General features: G+C 41.7%; 1 protein-coding gene and 1 long non-coding RNA gene across 11 annotated transcripts in view; one reads left to right on the top strand and one right to left on the bottom strand.

Moving 5' to 3' along the window:
* syngap1b (synaptic Ras GTPase activating protein 1b) overlaps positions 1 to 18631 on the bottom strand; it is a 189856-nt gene that overhangs the window by 99235 nt on the left and 71990 nt on the right. The window lies entirely within an intron of this gene.
* On the top strand, positions 11754 to 12728 carry LOC143421126 (uncharacterized). The gene is made up of 2 exons (XR_013100887.1): positions 11754 to 12057; positions 12138 to 12728. It is a non-coding gene; the product is annotated as an uncharacterized LOC143421126 (long non-coding RNA).

Below are 18631 nucleotides of genomic sequence, written 5' to 3'. Positions count from 1 at the left end.
AGTGTTTCTGAGACCACCTTCAGGCCTGGTGGGTGTGGCCCAGCCAGGTGGTTGGCCACACCTGGAGACCCTCACACAGCTGATCAAGCCTCGTCGGAGGAGCTACTTAAGAGTGTGGTGGAGCTCTTTCTGACGCTGAATCATTGCGTGACTTCACGTTAGTCTTTCGGACAGTCAGTACAGTTAGTCTGCTGCATTGTGTGTGTCTTACGGCTGCCTGTTTGTTATCTCCCCAGGAGAAGAGTGGAGACAAGAGGGCAGCGAGCATGGGGTGCTCAGACACTGAGGAGCGGGGACAAGGAACACTGAGGATTTATTGTTATTTTCCATTTCACTGTAAATAAACAGCACTGTTTGCATTCAGAGCTCCACGCCTGGGTCCTCCTTCCTCACATCCCCATTTTTAATGCAATGTAAACCTGAGCAAAATGTGAGCCTGTGAATGAGAAACACTTCCACCTCCAGCTACTGTTGAGATAAGTTTGAACACTTCACCCCAAAAGAGCTGTGAAGTGCTCAATAGTAAAAAAAACTGGTTGTACTGGCCATCTGCCAGGTGTGAATGTGTGCAGCGCAGAGGGAAGCAGGGCATGCACTTAGCAAAATTAAAACTAACTAAATAAATAAATAACAAACTTTTGTGAGAAAATGACTGCCACCTTCACTGGAGTGGTGCTTGATGCAGAGTAGTTTGAGTCCAGAAGGAGTTTAAACTTATTGTAGAGGTATAGGAATCTGTTTATTTCCCAGAAGGCTTTATGCAGATGCGGCAGATTGCTATTCTACGACCCCAGGGGAAATGAACTGATGTATTTTTGATGTGGCATATGTGAAGGCACGGTCGACTGCCTATATCTGTTGATGTATATCTACACTGATGTGCCAAATGGTGAAAAAAATTGTAATGGTACTGTGTTTGGAATTTGTAAGCACACATCTGAATTTAAAGAGTTTTGCTTAATTACAGCTTAATTACAACTTCCAGTCTGCAGAACTAAATTGTAAAACTGTGATAAGCTCAAATGATCTTTAAAAGAAAACTCTACACCCACAGTAAGTTGGGTGGATTTGGTAAATCATTCTTAATGTTCTGATATAAAAGCTCAGCTGATCTGTTTCGTTAGGAGTGTTTGTGTAGTTTGATTTCAAAATAAACTAAAAGCCCCACAACTGCTTCAAATATCTCAAAATCCTGTTTTGTGCATAACATAAAAATACATGTTTTCATCACATATCAACAGCAATTCCAAAAAAAACCCCCAAAGACCAAACGAAGTTCAGGCAATGTTTCATTTGGATTTAAATGCTCACCTGTCACTTTAGTAGGTAAACCATGGTAGTACTGCACAACCCTCGTTTAATTTCAGAGTTGCCTCAGTGCTATTGACAGGATACCATCCTGCAGTTTCTGCAGATTTGACAGTGAAACTCCCGTTATATCTCCAAAGATGCTCTGTTGGACTGAGATCTGGTGACTGTGTAGGCCATGTGAGTACAGCAAACTCATTATCATCTTCAAAAAACCAATTTGAGAAGATTTGAGCTTTGTGGCATGACACAGTACCCCAGGGCCATCAGAAGATGGGTACTCTGGTCATATAGGGATGCATATGGTCAACTGTGGCATTTAAACAGTGCTTAGTTGGTATTATAAGGGGTCCAAAGTTTGCCAAGTAAACATCCACATCATTACAGCACCACCACCAGCCTGAAGCTGGTACACAGCAGGATGAATCCATGCTTTCATAATATTTATGCCAAATTCTGATGTTAACATAAAACCAGGGAACATTTCTACAGTCTTTAGTTGTAAAATATTGGTAAGTCCATGTGAGCTATGTTGTCTTAGTTTCTTGTTCTTAGATGGCAGGCGTGGCAGCAGACTGGTGTGGTCTTCTGTCTGCTTCCAGGTTCAATGTGCTGTCCATTCAGAGAGTTATTTGTGCCATCCTACCAAGTCGAAGCTTTCTGACCAGTCTCCTCTGACCTCTGGCATGAACAAGGTGTTTTCTTCCAGTGAACTGCTGCTCACTGGATATTTTCTCTTTTTCAGACCATCCTCTGTAAGCCTCAGAGATGATTGTTGAACAGGTGGACCTAACAAAGTTGCTGCCGAGTGTATATCAGGTTCCATAGACGATAACAAAAAGCCCATGTCAGATATGTCATTTACCAGAAAGTAGTAAATTTGTAATCAAATATAATATACCTTGCCACTAAGCCCCCTGTCCACTGACTTCACTGATAACATTTTGACCAGTCTGGGCATCCTGAGGCAAAAGAGGATTATGGATCTTTAAAAGATTGTTTTTATTTTTTGATGGAATTCTAAGATGTAACTGGCTACAGTGCTGAAAGGAACAAAACGGAATATTCATTACTTATTTATTCTAATGTTCTATGGACCCCCTATGGGCTGTGCCCTTTGTAAAGTCAGAAGTGAATATGATTATGACTTTTTAAATATCACAACCATTTTGCTTCAGACTTTCTCTTGAAATGTTTATGCGTGTGTATATACTGCAGAGACAGCGGTAGGCATGCCGATGCACTGTATGGAGCAAGGGTGGAAAAACACACGCATGTTTACAGTCACACAAAACTGGTACGTACGTGGTGTACTATTGAATGACTTTAGAACCACTGTGGAAAATAGCTCTGGTCATGTTTTTTACGTTGAATTACACAGTGTGAGTAGACGAGTATTGAGAGCAGTTTCACATTTTTACTGACAATATTAAAAATGATGTTATTAAGAATATTTTTTACATAAGATGCAGGGATTCTGGTCCAATTTTTTATTTGGAGTGATGAAAACTGGACAATTTTCTCTTCTCTCACTTTGATTTTAATTACTATTTAATTATTTTTTCACTTGCATTCAGTACTTTATACTTGCTTCAGAGGTAGTTGCTAGCTAGACTTTCATTTGCATTACGTTGGTAATAAGGAGTTAAAGCTGATTCACATTAGTGGAAACAGAACCAATTGCAGTCCACCAGTCATGGCTGCAGCTTTTTGGCTAGTCTAACAACACTGTATTCACCTCAAGGTCCATTTTTGTGAATATGATGATGTATACAGATATTTTGTTGCACTTCTCAGTGCAGTGCATTGTCAATTTCAAGTCCAGCAAGGGGCAACGACTTTGGTTGCAAAAAAAATATTTTTGATTTTAAAGAAGAAAATGACTCCGCTGCTGAGTTTTTTTGTGTGCAAATATTTTTCTGTTGGATTTATAGACTTTATTGCTAGTTTCCCATCCTATGGTTACCAATAAAGTCATAAAGGATGATAAAGCATCCTATGTTGAAGTGTGTGAGTATGCAGAGGGCAATTACAAAACACTAAGAACTACTCAGCTCAATACTTCTTGCAAGGACTTCACTAAACAATAGTTGACGGTATGGTGGCCATTTCCTATATACAGTGTATCATGCTGTGGTTAGCTGATTTTTAAATCTCATTAAATGATTTGACAGTTTCTACTTTTGAATTTTAACACAAACACTCTTGTTCGTCTTGTTCCCCTAACACTTAGGATCGACTTCTATATCCCGAGTAGCCAGGAAAAAGTCTGAGTGACAATCAGAAGGAGGCAATGTTCACCAGTAACTAGTTTCCATTTCACACAGATTTTCCCCAGTCAGCTGCACACTGGCTGAGAAACAAATTCAAGTCTTTAGTATCTAAATATTAAAAATAGGGCATTGTAGGTTCTCAGAAACAGTCTGTTCTTGGAACAAGAGCGGGCAACAATAGATCTTACTTGAAAATGCAAGCTGAGGATAAATATAAACACAGAATGATTGTTATTCACATCCACTGAAATAACACCTGATTACAGCAACTAGGGGTCACAAAAATTAATGATGTGTTACTTGCAACATCAATTTCAGACCCTGGACTTTTTCTCTGCCTGATTTCACTAATGCTAACTTGTAGTCATGTGACGTCGTCAACTGCTGGCTGTCAAAAGGGTATCTAATCGTCTTCTACATGGATAACTGGAAAAACTTCTGGGGAAATTCTGGTCTTATTAGAAGACAGAAATCATCCCACTGCGGATAACAGAGCTCTTACATACATAAATAATGTTGAGTTTGATAGAATATTGTGCATGTCAATCTAGAGTTGAAATCAGGAGTTGCAGTGCTACATACCGCAAAGCTGCAGGTTCACTGCAGCTATCACACTCCTGTTTATACTCATAGGAATAACAGAACCAAATAATAAGACAGGTAATACTAAAAATCAGATCTCTATTCCAGATCTATGTTGGTAAAAGATTCGATAGCTGATCAACAGATTTACGTGTTTTGTCTCATAGAAACTTGGTTGCAGCAGGGGGTTGAATATGTCCGTCTGAATGAATCAGCCCCCTGAGTCAGAGTAATTGTCACAATTCAAGTGGAAGCAATCTGACACTTAAGCATATTAATCAGCCCAAGATGTAAACTTGGAAATAACTTTTTTGAAAATGTTACGCAAACTCTTTCAAACCCAAAATGGAAAAATCTGTTGTTTTTACTGATGGGATCCTTACTCACAATATTTATCTGAAAGAAACATTTGGTGACACACAGACATGTCTTCAAAAATACAAAGGCCTTATTTTTCTATATTTATATTCAAAATTCAGGCAATTTGACAGTTAAGAATTTCAGAAACACTAGGTGTGTCTAAACTTACATACATACTGAAAAAGCCTTCGCTTGATTAAAAATGCTGCTGCGGGAGTACTGACAGAAAGACAGCATATTTCTCCTATTTTGGCTTTTAATCAAAAGTAGAAAAGTAGAATGGGAGGCAGAGCCTTCAGTTTTCAGACTTCTTCTGTGGAACCTGCAGTTTGCCCATATGGAGAAGAAATAGTAAAAACTTATATGATTTAACTCCTGACAAATAGACCACAGTCTGTCAGACTCGGCCCCCACCTGTCCAGCACCATCACACTCAGCACCGGGTCTCCACAAGGATGTGTTTTGAGTCCCCTCCTGTTTACGCTCTACACATCCGACTGCTCCCCTACCCATCTCTCAAACACCATCATAAAGTTCGCGGATGACACCACAGTGGTTGGACTCATCTCAAGGGGGGATGAGTCGGACTACAGAGATGAGGTCAGCAGACTGACTGAGTGGTGTTCAGTTAACAACCTCCAACTGAACACCACGAAAACTAAAGAACTTATCTTGGACTTCAGGAAGGGCAGAGCAGACCCGGCCCCACTTTACATTCACGGGAACTGTGTGGAGAGGGTACACTCCATGAGGTTTCTGGGCGCGCACATCTCTGATGACCTCTCCTGGACTGCAAATACCACAGCGGTGGTTAAAAAGGCCCAGCAGCGTCTCCACTTTCTGAGAGTGCTCAGGAGGAACAACCTGGAGGAGAGGCTGCTGGTGACGTTTTACAGAGCCACCATAGAGAGCATCCTAACGTACAGCATAACAACATGGTATGCCGTACGTTATGGAGTTTTTCATTCCTACTGTCGCCAAGTGCTTGGTCGGACATGGTTTATGATTGTTGGGGGTTTTCCTGGTTTATAGGGTCTTTCCTTGCAAGAAAAAATGACTCGGCACAACTGATGTTGTGATTTGGGGTAGCTGTAGCTCAGGAGGTAGTGCAGGGCATCAAATAATCAGAAGGGAGGTGGTTTGATCCCTGGCTGCTTCAGTCTGTATGCCAAATAGCCTTGGGCAAGATACTAAATCCAAGATGCTCTCTGACGCATCTATCGGCATGTCAGTGTTACATAGAAAGTACTTATGTAGTAAAAGAAAACATAGGGCAAGTTGTATAAACTGCTTTGAGTGTTCAGGTAGAGTTGAAAAGCACTATATAAGAACAAGCCCATTTAGCATTTGGTGCTAGAGACTTGAAGTGAACTGAATTGTGCTGATCTTACTCTGGATGGTATTTCTCTTCTATATTAAATGTAATAAACTTTCAAGTCATTTTTGAGAAAGATATGTCCTTTAACTCAAACACTGAACAAATGTCTGCCCTCTGTCTCAGAGTGGTGCTGGAAGACTATTCCATGCATTTATCATTTCAAAGATGGACTCCTATAAATTCTTACTCTCAGGATGTCCCAGTGGTTCTGTAAAAAATCCTCCAGTGGATCCACATTGCTACAGCAATAGTGACTATAATTCTCCATAGTAGCTTCTCATCACCAACTTCCTGTAAAACTCTGAACAGAATTTAAAATCCTCTTGCTCACATATGAAACCATTAATGAGCAAGCTCCATGATATTTTAAAGACCTCACAGTAGCATATTATCCCAATAAAGCTGACTGCAGGCAGAGTGCAGGATTACTTGTTTTCTTTAAACTTTCCAAAAGTACAATCTGAAGCAGGGCCTTCAGCTTTCATCCTGTGAAACCAGCTCCTACTCAGGCAGGCGAGCATTCAAAATTGAAAGCGTACCTGTTATGCTCAGTGCGAACTCCATAGTTTTGCTTCTCTTTTACTATTCTTCTGTTGTATCTTTGCATGATTTTTGAGTTAAAAGTAGTCTTTATTGTTCCTACACTCGACCTTGCAGTCCCTCAGGTCATCCACCGTTGAAAACAAGCTTCTTAAGTTTACTTTTCAAACCTGTTTTTCCAAAAGGTTTGAAAAGCGGAGCCAGAGCTCTGTGCCTGAGATGACCAGATTAGGGATATTTGCTATCACTCACATCATACAGATTCAAGTATAATAAACTGTCCTAAGCATTTGAGTCTCTCTGTCTCCAACAGTGTAACACTACATACGAGAGAGCACAAGTATAATAGGTCCCCTAAAAAATTGGGTTTTTGATAAGCCATCTTCAGGCTTCTGAAAGATCCCCCACGATGCAGATCTCTCCACTCTGTGTTAATTTGTATGCCGCTACTGTCATTAGCCTGTGTCTTGTGTCTCTGTAGTTTGTACTGTTTCTTCTCTCCCCTCTTGCTTACTATATCTATCTGCGCATTACTGGTGTCGGAGACTCGTGATTTTCAATTGAGGTTACTTCCCCTCCAACATGCTGAGTGTTCAATGTTGCATTGTTTGTTGTCTCTATATGTGCTTTTATTCTTTTTTCCCCTCTTTCCCCTCGGCTGAGTCATTCACAACAGATAGCTGCCCTTATTGCACCGCGTTTGATTGACCGTTTCCTCCTGTTGAAAAGGATTTTTCTTTCTCTCCCACTGTCACCAAGTCCTTGCTCAAAGAGAATCGCTGGATTTCCAGGCACAGCATTGCGATGTGCCCAGAGATGATTGCTGTTGTGAATTTGCTTTATACAAATAAAACCTTGAAAAACATTTTTTAAAAACACACAAAATGCCACCTGACACCAATTCATAACACTCTCTGTGTGCTTATTTTACCCCCTTAACACACACTAATGCATATATTTGATATCCCCGGTTGAGAATTATTGATGTAGATCATAAGTATTTCATTGACTTTCACGTCAGTCATGTGCTGTGAAGCTCAGTGAATGAATTCTGGCTCTCACTGCTTTAAACTGTCAGCATGTCATCACCAAAGCCACTGAGACACATGCAGAAAAAACTATGAATTTGCATACTATGTATGAGATCATATACTTACACAGATACTTTACACTAATGGTGTTTTTAACCAGAACATATCAAACACTTGTGAAAGACAGGTTGACAGATTTGAAGTCATGATTTTTAAATCTGTTTCAAGAAGCTTGAACTAAAGTAGAGTGTAACCCTTTAACCAAGCCTCAAAATCCTCTCACCATCACGGCAGATAGAAGGTGGCCACGTGTGTGTGTGTGTGTGTGTGTGTGTGTGTGTGTGTGTGTGTGTGTGTGTGTGTGTGTGTGTGTGTGTGTGTGTGTAAGCTGAGTACCACACCTGAAGCTGGCTAAGAACTAGAGCACTGGAGAGATGAAACCCTCTTGCGTGCAGACCTGGTGGCCAGCTGTCACTCAAAATAAGGCTGGGCTTGCTAGCTTTATCTTGCTTTTTCCACTTTATGCATGTTGTTAGGAGATGATAATATAGCTGACCGTTATATCACACCAACCCACGGGGTATATCACTCAGACAGACATTTCATGTTATATAATCATTCCATTTACATGCTGTTTTGCATAGAAATCCTGATACATGCCGTTCTTATAAGAGCCCTGCTGTGAGCAAACACGTTGAAGAAAGAAATAATGCAGATCTGATTGTCAGTCGGGTGGTAAGAAGGTTGAAAAAAAGAAGAAGCTTTTTTTCTTTTTAAACTGTTTTCTAATAATGTCAGACCAACCTGATATTGTTGCATCAGACTGACAGTAATCACACATCCAAACAAACAAACTGCAACTGTGACATAAGTAAACAAATCAACTAACGGTTACATATATTTATCAGAAAAATACTCAAAAACAAATTTTCTGTGGTAAGCCACATGAGTCTAAATGTTACAGGTTTTGATTTGTATGGTTTTAAAAAAAGCTAAACCTATTAATGCACTGCTCAAAAATGAAAGGAATACTTAGAAAAGAATATGGACTCGATAACGTGTTAGGAACACAAGGATGACACATAGTTTAATAGAAATTATAATTATCAACATATAAAGGGCTGAACAAAGGGCTGAATTCAGAGACATCCCAAAAGTAACAGTGAAAATAATGATGCGGCAGTCTCATTCATTTTGCTGAAATTTCATTGCACTAATTTAAAATGCTACTCCGTACTTTGCATGACCCCATGTGCTCATATGCATACCTGACAACATTGGAGCATGCTCCCAATGAGATAGCAGATGATGTCCTGAGGAATCACCTTCCAGATCTGGACCAGGGCATCACTGAGCTTCTGGACACTCTGAGCTGCAACCTGGCTGGGTTGGATGAACTGAAACATAATGTCCCAGAGGCAGTCTACTGGATTTGGATTAGGTAAGCATGGAGGCAATCATTGCCATCCATTCTCCTCCAGGAACTGCCTGCATACTCTCACCACATGAGGCCAGGCATTGGTAAGCACCAGGAGGAAACCTGGACCCAGCTCTTCTAGAGTAAGTGCCTGTCTCCTGCAATCTGCTCCATGCTCCTGAAACCGTGCTTGGAGACACAGTAGACCTTGCTTGGCAAACATGCCTGCTAAGGGGTCGGACTACCTGTGCAACCTCTAGGGTCCAGCTATCGTCTCATGCTACCAGTTATGATGCAATCATAGCCAAATGGACAGTCCTAAAAGATGAGGTGGGAGAAAAGTCTGTGGGCTCCACCTGTAAAACCATTCCAGTTTTAGGTGTTGTGTCATTATTGCCCCTCTAGTGCATTTGTTATTAATTTCATGAACACCAAAGCAGCTGCCCACTGCTGGTGTAGAGTCAAAACTCAAAACCATAACCTCACATGAGCTTCTATACATACTGAAATCAGGGCTGAGATGACGCCATCAACATGGCCCTACACTTCATCCTGCAGCATCTGGACTCCCCAGGAACCTACGCCAGGATCCTGTTTGTGGACTTCAGCTCTGCCTTCAATACCATCCTTCCAGACCATCTCCAAGGCAAGCTTTCCCAGATGAATGTGCCTGATCCCATCTGCCGGTGGATCACTGACTTCCTGACGGACAGGAAACAGCATGTGAGGCTGGGGAAGAATGTCTCGGACTCCCGGACCATCAGCACCGGCTCCCCTCAGGGCTGTGTTCTTTCTCCTCTGCTCTTCTCCCTGTACACTAACTGCTGCACCTCCACCCACCAGTCTGTCAAGCTAATCAAGTTTGCAGATGACACCACCGTTATTGGACTCATCTCGGACGGGGATGAGTCTGCCTACAGGAGAGAGGTTGAACGTTTGGTGTCCTGGTGCAGCCACAACAACCTGGTGCTGAATGCCCAGAAGACAGTGGAGATTATTGTGGACTTCAGGAAGCACACAGCCCCACTCCCCCCCATCATCCTGACTGACACCCCCATCACCTCTGTGGACTCATTCCGCTTCCTGGGTACCACCATCACCCAGGACCTGAAGTGGGAGCCCACCATCACCTCCGTCATTAAGAAAGCCCAGCAGAGGATGTACTTCCTGAGGCAGCTGAAGAAATTCAACCTGCCAACACGGACGATGATGCAATTCTACACTGCAATCATCGAGTCCATCCTCACCTCCTCCATCACTGTGTGGTACGCTGGAGCCACTATCAGGGACAAACAGAGACTGCAGCGTGTTGTGCACTCTGCTGAGAAGGTGATTGGCTGCAGACTCCCATCTCTGCAGGACCTGTACACCTCCAGGACACTGGGGCGTGCAGCTCGGATCTCAGCTGACCCTTGTCACCCTGGACACAGTCTGTTTGACCTGCTCCCCTCAGGCAGGAGGCTCCGGTCCATTCACACCAGAACCTCTCGCCATAAGAACAGTTTCTTCCCCTCTGCTGTTGGACACATGAACAATAACCGTATGACTGTTCCCACCACTAACACATGACCCTACGCTGTGTTCACTGCATCATTCCATGTTTGGCACTGATCACCACCTGCACTCATGTATATATCATGTATATATCTATCTATCTACTTAGCACTTTTAATTCTTATTCTCATTTTTATTTTCATGTCTATTTAAGCTTAATTTATAACAGTATTTATAACAGTATGTTTGCACTGAAGCACTGCAGCAATTTCCTAATGTTGTAAACCCGCTCAACATTTGACAATAAAACCCTTTCTGATTCTGAGCATTTGACGACATAGTAAATGTCTGGAGACTGAGTAGTCATGCAGTAGCAACCTCAATCTGCACATACTGAAGTTTTGTAATCTTTGTCAGCTTTGCCATCCATTTGTTGCATTCAAAAAGAAATGAGACTATAACCTCCTTTCTGAACGTGAAGGTTACAGGTCAAGTAAAGGCCTGTGTCAATTTCCCACAGGTTTCTATACAATTGGTCTTTTTCTGCATTCAGAGGAGGTGCCCCCGATGGCCCTGCAGAAGAATGCAGGTTTAAAATACTTCCACACTGGCTTCATTTTTCAGACCAGGGCCCTGTTTCAGGAAGCCGGTTTAGTGGAAAAACTGAGTAAGTATACCCTGAGTTAACGAAAACTCTGGGTTTTCGGTTTCACAAAGCAAGTTCAGCTGAAGCCTGAGTGAGTCACTATGACGACACACGCCGTGAAACTAACCTGCCCCCTAACAGGTTTACTACAACTAACCCTGACTGTCTCCGCCCCTTTGTCGGAAACCTGACAGTAGGAAGTGTCAGACATGGCGTGTCCCTTCCTTGAAGAGCCAGTAGATCGTGAAGCCCAAATTCTCCGCAGAGCTCTCCGCCGGGAGAGAGTGATCAGAGCGCGTTTGGACATTTTATCATTTCCTGATGATTGTCTGTGCGAACGTTACCGTTTCTCAGCACAATCTATAATTTATTTGGATAACATCCTCAGGCCATATATTACGCATGTGACACATCGCGGACATGCTCTCAGTTCTGTACATATTATTTGTATTGCACTTTGGTTTTTTGCAAACGGGAGCTTTCTGTATAATATTGGTGACGCTGAGCACGTTTCCAAGGCTACCGTCTGTCGGGCAGTCAGGAATGTTACAGTTGCACTGAAACGTCTCCTGTACACGTTTGTGGTGTTCCCCGGTCATAGACCCACAAGATTCATCAAAGAGGGATGCCACAAAATTGCAGGTATCAGGATGACCAAAACTTAATTTATGATGTGGTGATACTTGAACTACTACTTAAATTTCACATTTATTTTCACGGTTCCCAGGCGTGATTGGCTGTATAGATGGTACTCACATTCCAATCATTGCTCCTTCAGTAAATGAAGGAGACTATGTGAACAGGAAGTCTTTCCACAGCATTAATGTACAGGTACATAGTTCCCTGTAGCATTTCAAACTAACAAATTATTTCATCATAGTAATGGATGCTAATTTGTGTTCTCTGCACTGTGAAGATCATATGTGATGCTGCCAACATTATCACAAATGTGGAAGCCAAGTGGCCAGGCTCTGTCCATGACTCACAAATATTCCGTGAATGTACACTGAGCACAAAATTTGGACATGGTGAGTTGAGAATACTTTAAAATATATAAAGACCAATTGCTTCAGGGACATTTGAACTGAAGTGTATCCTTCTGTCTTAGGAGAGTTCACTGGCTACTTGCTTGGTGATAGGGGGTATCCATGTTTACCCTATTTGCTTACCCCTTACTCTGACCCTGAACCGGGCCCACAGCAGCGATATAATCTGGCTAATTGCAGGACAAGAGCCAGAGTTGAAATGACTATCGGAATGCTTAAGGCCCGGTTCCAGTGCCTGCAAAGACTCAGGGTCACCCCAGAAAGGGCATGTGACATTATTGTGGCATGTGTGATTCTTCACAACATTGCCACAATTAGAGGAGAACACTGTCCTTCTGAACCAAACATCAGCAGTGATCCAAACCATGAACATCCTGACCCTCCCACGGACATACAAGATGGAAGCGCAGTCAGAGACACCATATGTCACAATCATTTCTTTTGACCCATCACCTCAACATGTTGAAAGAAGAATAAACAGATTTTTTGTTCAACTGGCTTTATTGGTCACCTGTGTTTCCTGTACACAAAGTATTAAAAGATGTAAACCTCATAAAGTGTCTCTGTTGCTTCCTCCTCTGTAACAGCTGTCAATGTTTCTTCATTATTTTCCTGTAGTAAAGAAATAAACAACATTGCTGTTCTACTGTAAACTCATATAATCTGTGGAGTATTACTCACAACTGCATGTTGGTCTGGCTCAACAGGAGGCTGCACCAGATGCAGTACACCATCACCATCAACTGATAGAATATGAGGTTTATACAGGTCACTTATAACTTACAAGGGACCAAATGGCAATTAACAAACATACCAATCACCTTACACTTCATTGTTATTATGCTCTCAAAGACAACCAAGACTGAGGGAAGGCAAAATCAGTAGGAAAATAACTTCACTACAAAATAATCCATTATGGTAAAGAGTTTATCAAATGAATGAGCAGCACTGCAAAGGTGACTGTGAAGAAAGGATGTATGCACATCATGTATTATTTTGAATTTACCCCCTATGTAGGCACTTGTGTCTTGCGGGGTTATTGACTCAGAGGATGTCCCCGCAGAGATGCCTTCAGCCACAGGGCGCCCACTGTTTTGGCTGAGGGCCAACTGCTCAGCCTCTGTGAGTGGTGGTGGTGGAGGACCCCCACCTGTTTTTCGGGCCTCCGCTTTTTTTCTGTTGGCTATAACGGGTCACATTTGAGCATACAGAGTAAGCAAATATGTACTTGTAATGTGCTCAGATAATTTCAATAAGTGCTTACAGAAAGAAAATTAATGTAGCCTCTAACTGCAATTGATTTACATCGGACAAACAGACCAAGCACTATGGCTCATAATACAATTACACCTTACCTGTTTGGACTATATTTTTATATTTCATTTTTACTTGCTGCCAGGAACGTTTGGGGCCTGTTGGGTTGCACCTGCGCTCACATCACATCACAAAATAAAATGTATAAAATAACAAATAAAATAACATATGATAAAATAACGTGTTAAATGGGTGGAAATCCCTAGATCAATGTTTAAATTAACACTCACGCATTGACTCTGTCGGCTATGTTTTGCCATGCATGCTCACTTTCTTTTGCAGCTGTCGCTGTGTTACTTTTTTCCACGGAATTTGCATGTTATCGGCATATGCTGCCATCAGAATTTCGGCCTCAAGCGCTGTAAAATACATTGACCGCGCCTTCTTTCCCTCCGTCTCCATGGTGACTCGCTTAATCTGTGCTCCACTGATCAGGGCTTTATGTATCCTCGTCCGCGCGCTTCACTTGGGGTTAAAGCAACTCCGCGTTGACTGAACTACTTGTTATCAGCCTTTCTGAAACCGAATATTCTGAGTTGGACAGTTCGGGGTTACTCAACCCTGCGTATCGTTTTTCACTCTGAGTTTTCTAAACCGGCTTCCTGAAACAGGGCCCTGGAAGCTACACATTCATATTTTACATGCAGTCTAAATTTGCAACTCCTGTTGTGGATGCTGAATGCCTGAATCAACTTTCAAGGCACTTCATCCAATAATAATACAAAGATATTTCAATCTGAGCCAAAGCTTTGGATCGACTACCTTACAGAGCCATCATTGCTGCAGAGCCACACTGCTTTCTTGGCTAAAAACATCAAAAAGAGGCAGTCAGACATCCCGTTTGTGGTGGACTTTTAGAATGAAGCGTTTAGGCTTATTTGGGTCCAGGTTTTCATTCATTCCATTCACTCACTATAAGCTATTATCAAACACATCATAATGTATTATATTTGGCACTCATAAACACACACCATATAAAAATGAAAACACCAGGAATGCAGATATTAATTTTCCACATTAGATACAATCAGTCTCGTTTTGCTTCAACCTAATGATGGAGACAAACTTTACATGTGAACACAAATGTCGTTATTACAAAGTCTGATTTTAATTTCCTTATTACCAGTTAGCCTTTGGTCTGGTTCAGTCAAACAGCTTACAAGAGCTATGCTTGTTTTTCTGCATTTTAAGCATGACAATGAACCTCGATTGTTATACCTAAAATATGCAATTCTGTGCAGTATTCAGGACACAGAAGAGCTTTTCGCAACGTGTAGAATTACTCAGTGTGTTGACACTACCTGGTGGATAAGCAGCTTTTAGAGGTGCAGTACTCACTTTTAGGGGCCTCTATGTCCATGTCCATCAAACAGCAACCACAGCAGAGTAGGAAACCATTTGTATTCATTCACGGTTCCAAAAGGAAGACAGCCAGATGATTCAGCAAATCTCTCCAAAGACAAACGCGGACGTCTTGAGGGAGGTTTGCACTTTTACCAGCTACAGAAGCACAAGGTTTGTACACCCTCTACCTGTACATTAACACCGATATTCCAGCTCACACTGATGCAAAAACACTTCTATTCTAATAGCGTGCTTAATGAACACTTCTTGTTGAGCTTAAAACATAGAAGCACCTATTTATGCCATTCTTAATTACACTGAAGGAGACTGATTTTTCGCGATCACACTAACACAATAAAAAGACAGATTTAAATGGTGAAATGTCAAAATGTTCCTTTTGTCAATTCTTCAGGATTCAGTTATTAAGAGAAGAGTTTTTTTGTTCAGAACAAAGTTAAAATGTATTAAGTACACTTAGAGGCTGACAGCCTGTCAGACTTCTCTAAGGACCTTAAAAAGCATGACAGCAGGCTCACTTCAGGTATGCAGGTTTTTCTTGTGTTGATGGAACAAGAGAAGAATTGCTATCTGGGGTAATTTAACTTCACATTAAGGATGCAGATCTAAAGGTCAGCTGTAGCTAACTGTCCCAAATCAAGGCTTAGCCTAAAAGAATACAAGACCCTCTCATTTAACCAGAAATAAGTAAATTCACAGTCTGTGAGATAAGCAGTCTAAAGTTAGGTGCACGGTGAGCTGGGATGCAAAATCAAATTTCATGCCTTGTTTCTTTTTTTATTGGTTTCATAACAAGTATAAAAGTTGGCATATACAGTGGGGCAAAAAAGTATTTAGTCAGCCACCGATTGTGCAAGTTCCCCCACCTAAAATGATGACAGAGGTCAGTAATTTGCACCAGAGGTACACTTCAACTGTGAGAGACAGAATGTGAAAAAAAAATCCATGAATCCACATGGTAGGATTTGTAAAGAATTTATTCGTAAATCAGGGTGGAAAATAAGTATTTGGTCACCTCAAACAAGGAAAATCTCTGGCTCTCACAGACCTGTAACGTCTTCTGTAAGAAGCTTTTCTGTCCCCCACTCGTTACCTGTATGAATGGCACCTGTTTGAACTCATCATCTGTATAAAAGACACCTGTCCACAGCCTCAAACAGTCAGACTCCAAACTCCGCCATGGCCAAGACCAAAGAGCTTTCGAAGGACACCAGGAAAAGTATTGTAGACCTGCACCAGACTGGGAAGAGTGAATCTACAATAGGCAAGCAGCTTGGTGTGAAAAAATCAACTGTGGGAGCAATCATCAGAAAATGGAAGACATACAAGACCACTGATAATCTCCCTCGATCTGGGGCTCCACGCAAGATCTCATCCCGTGGGGTCAAAATGATCATGAGAACGGTGAGCAAAGATCCCAGAACCACACGGGGGGACCTGGTGAATGACCTGCAGAGAGCTGGGACCAAAGTAACAAAGGTCACCATCAGTAACACACTACAACGGCAGGGAATCAAATCCCGCAGTGCCAGACGTGTTCCGCTGCTGAAGCCAGTGCATGTCCAGGCCCGTCTGAAGTTTGCCAGAGAGCACATGGATGATACAGCAGAGGATTGGGAGAATGTCATGTGGTCAGATGAAACCAAAGTAGAACTTTTTGGTATAAACTCAACTCGTCGTGTTTGGAGGAAGAAGAATACTGAGTTGCATCCCAAGAACACCATACCTACTGTGAAGCATGGGGGTGGAAACATCATGCTATGGGGCTGTTTTTCTGCCAAGGGGACAGGACGACTGATCCGTGTTAAGGACAGAATGAATGGGGCCATGTATCGTGAGATTTTGAGCCAAAACCTCCTTCCATCAGTGAGAACTTTGAAGATGAAACGAGGCTGGGTCTTCCAACATGACAATGATCCAAAACACACCGCCCGGGCAACAAAGGAGTGGCTCCGTAAGAAGCATTTGAAAGTCCTGGAGTGGCCTAGCCAGTCTCCAGACCTCAACCCCATAGAAAATCTGTGGCGGGAGTTGAAAGTCCGTGTTGCTCGGCGACAGCCCCAAAACATCACTGCTCTCGAGAAGATCTGCATGGAGGAATGGGCCAAAATACCAGCTACTGTGTGTGCAAACCTGGTAAAGACCTATAGTAAACGTTTGACCTCTGTTATTGCCAACAAAGGTTATGTTACAAAGTATTGAGTTGTATTTTTGTTATTGACCAAATACTTATTTTCTACCCTGATTTACGAATAAATTCTTTACAAATCCTACCATGTGGATTCATGGATTTTTTTTTCACATTCTGTCTCTCACAGTTGAAGTGTACCTCTGGTGCAAATTACTGACCTCTGTCATCATTTTAGGTGGGGGAACTTGCACAATCGGTGGCTGACTAAATACTTTTTTGCCCCACTGTAGATTTATTAAGCTTAATGTTGCAAACGCTACTTTCTACTGCTCCCTTACTCACAAGAGGTCACCACAGAAGGTCACTCGGCATGTTTACACCAGATGGCCTTCCTGACACAACCCCAAAGGGATCCATGTCATCTTGTGGGACCAAAGCAGGGAATTGTTTAGGTATATCCAACTTTTATATGATTGCAAGACAGCATTAAAAGGTGTCCAGCTTTTTTTAATGTCTTCAAATGAAGACAAGTTAATCAAAGAAGGAAAAAGTGTCACATCCACAGACGATTGCACATCCACAGAACCAGCTGTGCAATCACCTGAACAAGCAAAACCTATTTGGCTGATGGAGATCTATTTAAATGGTTGACAGCAAAACACAGATAAACAACATTATTTTCCTACTGCTTTTTTCCCCTTTGAAGATTACAAAACGATTGAAAACCATATTCTTAGGTTTTTAGATCTTAATGCCCAAGCTATTACATTTTCCCATATTCCCCAGGCCCCAGATTAAACTCAGATTAAACACCTAAACCTAACTCTTACACCCATCACACCCACTGCCTAACCCAACCCAACTCTATCATATGAGTTATGTGTAACAGAAAAATAAAAACATAGTCACATTCTTATTAAAAAAAAGGTTACGCATATTGCCAAATTATTATTTTTAGATGCTTTGACTCAGAAACATCTGGAATGCCAGGATATGTTGCACGTATAGTTTACAATACAATGTTACAATGTTACTTTTCGGTGTTGAGCCATACAAAAAGGTGAATAGTGACAGAAAGAATAGTGTAGCAGCTTTTATCCTGCAACATGAAAACTATATTATTCCATCTTCAGCTTAATCACCCAACAGTGATTTAGAGATGACATGAAGATGTTATGTTTATTTCAAAGATGGGGAGAAAACATGCTTCCAAAAACACACTACAGAAGTTTAGTCTTTTGAAGAAATCATCCATATTCTATTGTCTTAATCCTCCTCGGATGACAGATTGTAATGACTCATGGTGCTTGTCTCCACACGAACAACAACTGTGAAAAGTCTAACACCCTCTTTTCTGATGTGATTTGTCTTTACTGTGTCATTGTTTCTACATCCTCTTTAGTGCGGGGAGGGAACACATAGCCTGTAGGCCTTGTTGAGTGGGTGAGAGAAGTGGGATGGTGTTAGGATGGGGGAGCAAGGAGGGAATGGAGTAAAGGCCATGTGGGGTTGGGATTTTGCAAGTTTCATTCTGAGGTTTATGTGAAAGAAACATTTATTTGCACACATGTGCGAAAAAAATCCACCCGGTCCATGTATGTCTGAAATCCAGCATCTGATCTCAAATACTAATATGAAGGGCACTAAAACAATTGCTTAGCTGATGCTGCTATATCACAATGGTTTGCTAAGCTGAGCTGGATAAAGGAATAAGTGAGATTTACAAGGACAAACTGAGGAGAATGGCCA

Source organism: Maylandia zebra, linkage group LG11, assembly GCF_041146795.1.
Source record: "Maylandia zebra isolate NMK-2024a linkage group LG11, Mzebra_GT3a, whole genome shotgun sequence".
In the NCBI taxonomy this organism is placed as follows: Eukaryota; Metazoa; Chordata; class Actinopteri; order Cichliformes; family Cichlidae; genus Maylandia; species Maylandia zebra.
The sequence above is the reverse complement of the archived record's forward strand: the minus strand, read 5'-3'. Positions and strand labels throughout refer to the sequence as shown.